Source organism: Podarcis bocagei (genome assembly GCF_964188305.1).
Source record: "Podarcis bocagei genome assembly, chromosome: 14".
NCBI classification, from domain to species: Eukaryota; Metazoa; Chordata; class Lepidosauria; order Squamata; family Lacertidae; genus Podarcis; species Podarcis bocagei.
Genome location: NC_138139.1, coordinates 1,379,579 through 1,385,578, shown reverse-complemented (window position 1 = coordinate 1,385,578; position 6,000 = coordinate 1,379,579).

The following is a 6,000-nucleotide window of genomic DNA, read 5'->3' as shown; positions in this document are numbered from 1 at the left end:
ATTTCCTCTTAGCAGGGTGACTAGATCTCCGTAGTTAGACCTAAGATCCAAAAGATGTTTAGGGATGTCCTTGAATATCTCCACTCTTGATTGACCTATTTCCAAGGCCCTTTGGAAGTGCAGACTTAATATTCTGTCTCTCTCCTTTCTTGATCGGAGGGTGATCAAACAGTCTCTCACCCTGTTCTTTCTCCCCCCTCTTCCAAGTCTGAACGCACTTAATATCTTAAAATCCAACTTGTCTGAGTCTAAATTCCAAAAGTCTGCAAATTCTTGCGTAAGAAAGTCAATCAAACTGTCCTTCTCAAGTTCAGGTACAGCCCTAATCCTTAAATTTGTCTGTTTTTCTTTCAATTCAATCATAGACAGCAAAGACTTATGGTCCTCAACAGTGGCGTAGCGTGGGTTGTCAGCACCTGGGGCAAGGCAAGTAATTTGCGCCCCCTAACCCGTGGATATGCTCCCCCTAACCCATGGATTTGCGCCCCCTAACCCTAACCCCCAGATGTTGCGCCCGGTGCGGACGGCCCCCCCCTGCACCCCCACGCTACGCCACTGGTCCTCAAGCTGCCTGCAAATCGGTGATATTTTTTCCTCTACAGCCAATGCTTTTTCTTTAGCTTCTTCAGCTATTTTTCGGTTCGAAGTAGATTCCTGCAGCAGTTTCTCAATAGATTCTGTATTTGAGTTCACCTTCTGCCCCAAATTATTAATGCTTGTAGTGTTTTGATCAATTTTAGTTGTCGCTTCAGCCACTTGTTTGCTCAACTTTTCCAAAGATTCAAAAATTTTATCTAAGGCTGTAGCTAAGCCCCCTTCAGCTGCCATTCCTTTAGACGCCACCTGGGCTGGATCTTCCCCTGGTGGGGCAGGGAGGCCAGATGCTGACGGTCTACACTGCTGCAGACTAATTTTACCAGATCTTGTTGTTTTTTCCTGAGTCAAGGCAGCCATAACACTTTATCTAAGGATCAAGGTCAGTCCCACGATTACTTGTTTATGGTGTAAAATCCCCCTTTGGTATGGCCAGTTTAGAGTGGAAAATTCCCTGGCCAATTGTAGCTATTTCAAAGTTCCTCTAGGGGGACACAATAGCAGTTCCAGTTTGTAACAGTAAAATAACTATTCCAACTTTCGAAATTCCCCCCTTTAGTCAAAAAGAGCAACAGTTTCAGATCAAGTAAGACTTTTCAGAATCAAAGTATCCTTCTTACAGAGCTAGCTGTCAAAAAGTTACATTTTCCTTTGACAGCGCATTTCCCAATACGGCAGTATCAAAGTCCTTTGACAGTCCGTTCCCAGGCATTAAGTGGCGTTCTTAGTTCCCTTTCTCTCTTCTTTTGTGGGCAAAAGATACTTCCCCTTCTCCCTCCCCTCTCCCCGCACCACAGGGAGGGAATTCTCTTTTTATTGATGTAGGATTTGAGTCTATTTCAACGCAGTTTTCAGGCTCTTTGCTTTGACAGCCTTTGCTTTGATCTATTTACATAAAAGGAAGGCGGACTTCCTGTTTCCACCTTCCCGCTTCGGTGCCGAATTAATCCTTTTTTCCCCCTTAAGTTCCCCAATCTTCAGACTTAACCTACTCACAGGTAGTTGTTTCTTAGCCAAATTGCCACAGGAAAAAGGTCGGCGCTCTCCGGCAACAGCTGCGCGGCTTCACTCCACGGAAGAAGCAGTTAACTCTCAGCACCACGCCAGACTCCCCGCTTCACTCCGGAACCCTTTCCAGGGTTCCCTCGCTGATTGGGGGGGGCGCTAAGGGTGTCCGCCAAGTCCCACGGTCACAGGCTTCACCCGCCTGTGATTTTCAAGGGGGTCCCCACTTCGCTACTCCCTCAAGACTAGAGGGAATCCGCCATTGCCGATGGCGCCGCCTCCGGAAGTCCTGCATTGCAGGGGATTGGACTCCATGACCCTTGTGGTTCATTCCAACTCTACAACTCCTTGATTCTATGATTATATCATTCTGCCCTGTCCCAAGATAACAAAAAGCAAAGCAGCAAACAACAACCCTACAGCAAAACACAGCACAATTCAATTTAATCTGATGGCATTTCTCCTTTGTTCCTCTACTTCAGGGGTCGGCAACCTAAGGCCCGTGGCCGGAAGTGGCCCACGGAGGCCATTTAACCAGCCCACAAGCCGCCCCCGAACCAAGCCACCCACTCGGCGAGTCCCCACGTGCTGCACTAAAGCAGCCCAGCACGGTGTGAGGACTGTCTTCTGTGGCGCCAGAAATCACTTCTGCGCATGCCCAGATGCCAAAAATCGCTTCTATGCAGGTGCAATTTTTGGTATCTGGCCATGCACAGAAGCGATTTCCAGTGCCGCGGACATGCGCAGATGCACTGGCCTGGACCACAGAGGATCTCTATGGGAGTGATCCGGCCCATGCCCGGTAAGCCTTGCCGACCCCTGTTCTACTTCATCCTCATAGGTCAGACTCTGAAAAACCAGTTACTCAAATCTGGACTTTGGTGGATCTTTGGTGGGAAGAATTTCATAATTTGGGGTGGGATAGTGGAGCAGCCACTGAGAACAGCTGCTCCTCCCCCCTCCCCATAACCCTTCAGGGTCTGATTCCCTGTGTATGCAAAAGGGACCCTAAATTGTATCCTTTCTCATTATTCTTCCAATATTGTCAAGGGTGGACCACTAGAATTTTTAAAACAAGTCTCATTCCAGCCTCAAGTCAAGGCTTAAAGTTAGGTTCCTCTGCCATGGGCCTTGATCTATTGCATTCACTCATGCCGCTTGAGTTTCAGTCAGATGAATAGATTTGACATATTCCTTATTTAAGGAGAAGGGGAACATTTTCAAATGGTTTTTATGGCATGTCTAGTTTCCTCCCCTCTCCCCCCGAGGAGAATGGGAAATCAATGTTGCTACCATCTGTGGAAAGGGGCTATAGATTATTTGTGGACTTGTGACAGTTCCTGGCATACATCATTCCGCAATTCAATTATGCAGTTTGTGACGCTGCAGCAAGGGATATTGATGGCTTCTGAACTCAACTCATGGAAGGGATCCGGGCCAAAAGTTGGGTCAAAGAAGCAAAAAATATAGCAGGGGATTTTTGGGGCCTGGTGAAATCCTGAGGTCAAGAGACTGAGTTTCTCAACTACATATCTTGTTCGACATCTTTATAAATTACTTAGATGAAGGAATTGAGGGAATGCTCATCAAAATTGCAGATGACACCAAACTGGAAGGGGTAGCTAATATGGCAGAAGACAGAATCAGAATTCAAAATGATCTTAACAGATTGGAGACCTTGGGCCCAAACTAACAAAATGAATTTCAATAGGAACAAATGTAAGGTTCTGCTCTTAGGCAGGAAGAACCTGATGCACAAATATAATATGGGATACACCTGTCTTACTAGTAGCATATGTGAAAAGGATCTAGGGGTCTTGGTGGACCACAAGCTGAACATGAGTCAACAGTGTGATGCAGCTGCAAAAAAGCTAATGCTATACTGGACTGCATCAACAGAAGTCTAGTGTCCAGATCAAGTCATATTACCTCTCTATTCTGGCTTGTTTCAGTCCCCATGTGGGGACTATGTCCAGTCATGGGCACCACAGTTTAAGAAGAATGTTGCAGAGGAGGGAGATCAAAATGATAAAGTGTGGGGTAATTGAGCATTATGATGAATGGTTAGAAAAATTCAGTATGTTGAGCTTGGAGAAGAGAAGATTGAAAGATGAAAGGATCTTGTTTTCTGCTGATCCAGAAAGTAGGACCTGAACCAACAGATACAAATTACAAGAAAGGAGATTCCAACAAAATATTTGAAATAAGTTTTAGTTGGTAAAAGCTGTTTGACAGTGGAACCAGCTCTCTTGGAAAGTGGTGGACTCTCCTTCATTGGAGATTTTCAAACACAGATTGCATGGGATTCTTTAGCTCTGATTCCTGCATTCAGGGGGATGGACAAGTGACACAGGGTTCTTTCCAACTCTACAAATTCTATGATTCTATGAAATCAAGAATTCCAGGTTCAAATTGTACCTCAGCCATAGACCTACTAAGGAAACTTAAACCTGGCTGCCCTTCTGTAATATTAGGACAAACTGTAATGTTTTACGAGTTTATTGTAAAGATTAGAAATTAATATTTCAATGTTAGGTTTTTTAAAGAGGTCTTTTACACCTAGAATTTTAAATTTTTGATGGCTGTTGAAATCTTGACTTAAAAAACCCAACAACATCCAGCTTCCTGGTGAGTGACTGAGGCCGTTTAGGGCTTTAAAGGTCAGCACCAACACTTTGAACTGTGCTTGGAAACGTACTGGGAGCCAATGTAGGCCTTTTAAGACCAGTGTTATGTGGTCTCGGCGACCACTCCCAGTCACCAGTCTAGCTGCCGCGTGACCTTAGACTGCAATTTGTACTGTGATGTATGGAACATATAAAATTGTCTTATACAGAGTCAGACCATTGGTCCATCTAGTTCATGGGTAGGCAAACTAAGGCCCGGGTGCTGGATCTGGCCCAATCACCTTCTAAATCCAGCCGGCGGATGGTCCAGGAATAAGCATGTTTTTACATGAGTAGAATGTGTGCTTTTATTTAAAATGCACCTCTGGGTTATTTGAGGGACATAGGAATTCATTCGTGTGTGTTTTTCAAAATATAGTCCGTCCGCCCCCACAAGGTCTGAGGGACAGTGGACCGGCCCCTGCTGAAAAAGTTTGCTGACTCCTGGTCTAGTTCATTGCTGTCTACAATGGGGTGAGCTCCTATTGCTCTGTGCCAGCTCCTGCCAACCTAGCAGTTCAAAAGCATGTCAAAGATAAATAGGTACCACTCTGGAAGGAAGGTAAACGGCATTTCTGTGAGCTCTGGCACTTATCATGGTCCTCTGTGCACCAGAAGCGGTTTAGTCCTGCTGGCCATATGACCCGGAAAGCTGTCTGTGGACAAACGGTGGCTCCCTCGGCCTGAAGCGAGATGAGCGCCACAACCCCATAGTCACCTTTGACTGGACTTAATCGTCCAGGGGTCCTTTACCTTGTTTACCTTTACCTAGGGTGGTCTAGTTCCCACAGTTGTCAGTGGAATTTCAAATCAAACTTGGAAGCATCTCTTTGAGCAAAATCTTTAACGAATATTGAGGAAAGCAAAAAGATTATTGAGAGTAAGAATATTTTTTCAGTAAGATTTCAAATGCCACATCAGTTATTTATTCATGATGCGTTTATATCCTGACCTGCTTATAGATTAGAACTCAGGGCAATGGACATGAGGTTCCTTCCCACGTGGTTGACTTGACTTCCCAGGCATTGACTTGAAACAGACATGCTTTGCTTCAGAAAGTGTGGTTAGATATGCCTTCAGACCATAGCTATCCTTTGTCATCAATAAGATTTTTATCATGAACCAGGACAAAATTCAGGATATGAAGCCATGTACATGTGAAGTGTCAGAGGAGGAGGAAGAACCAGCTTCAGTGATGAGCCCAAGTGACGCCCCTTTGCACCAAGAGCCCATCTCTCTACCATCTCCCAGTGTGAGGAGGTTGTACTCCCATCATCCAAGTCCCAATGAAGCCACAGGGGCCACCATCCCAGTGAAGCAGGCAAAGCCCCTTTAACTAAAAGAGCTGATCATCCAGACAGGTATCACTCTGGGACTCTAGCTGAAGCAACATTTGAACCTGCTCATACAATTTTCCAACTCGGGAGCCTGCAGGGGAGCGCTCTCCAGGCCACTAGCTAGAACCTGAACTAACCTTTGCATTGCTTTGCCCTGAGCTTTGCTTTAGTTTCGTTTGCTGAGCCTTCAGTACTAGTCTGTCCCTCTTCAAATTGCTTGGTTTAAGGGACCTGTTTGCTTTTGCTGTTGAGTCTGTGTACATTTTTCCACCTGCTGTTCAAACATTGTTTTTATTTGGTTGTTTTATAGTTATTGTACTTTCCCTTTTATGTTCTCTACGCGGCTTCCAGAGGCCTTTCTGGGGTGGTTTATAAACTATAATGTCAACTATCAAATA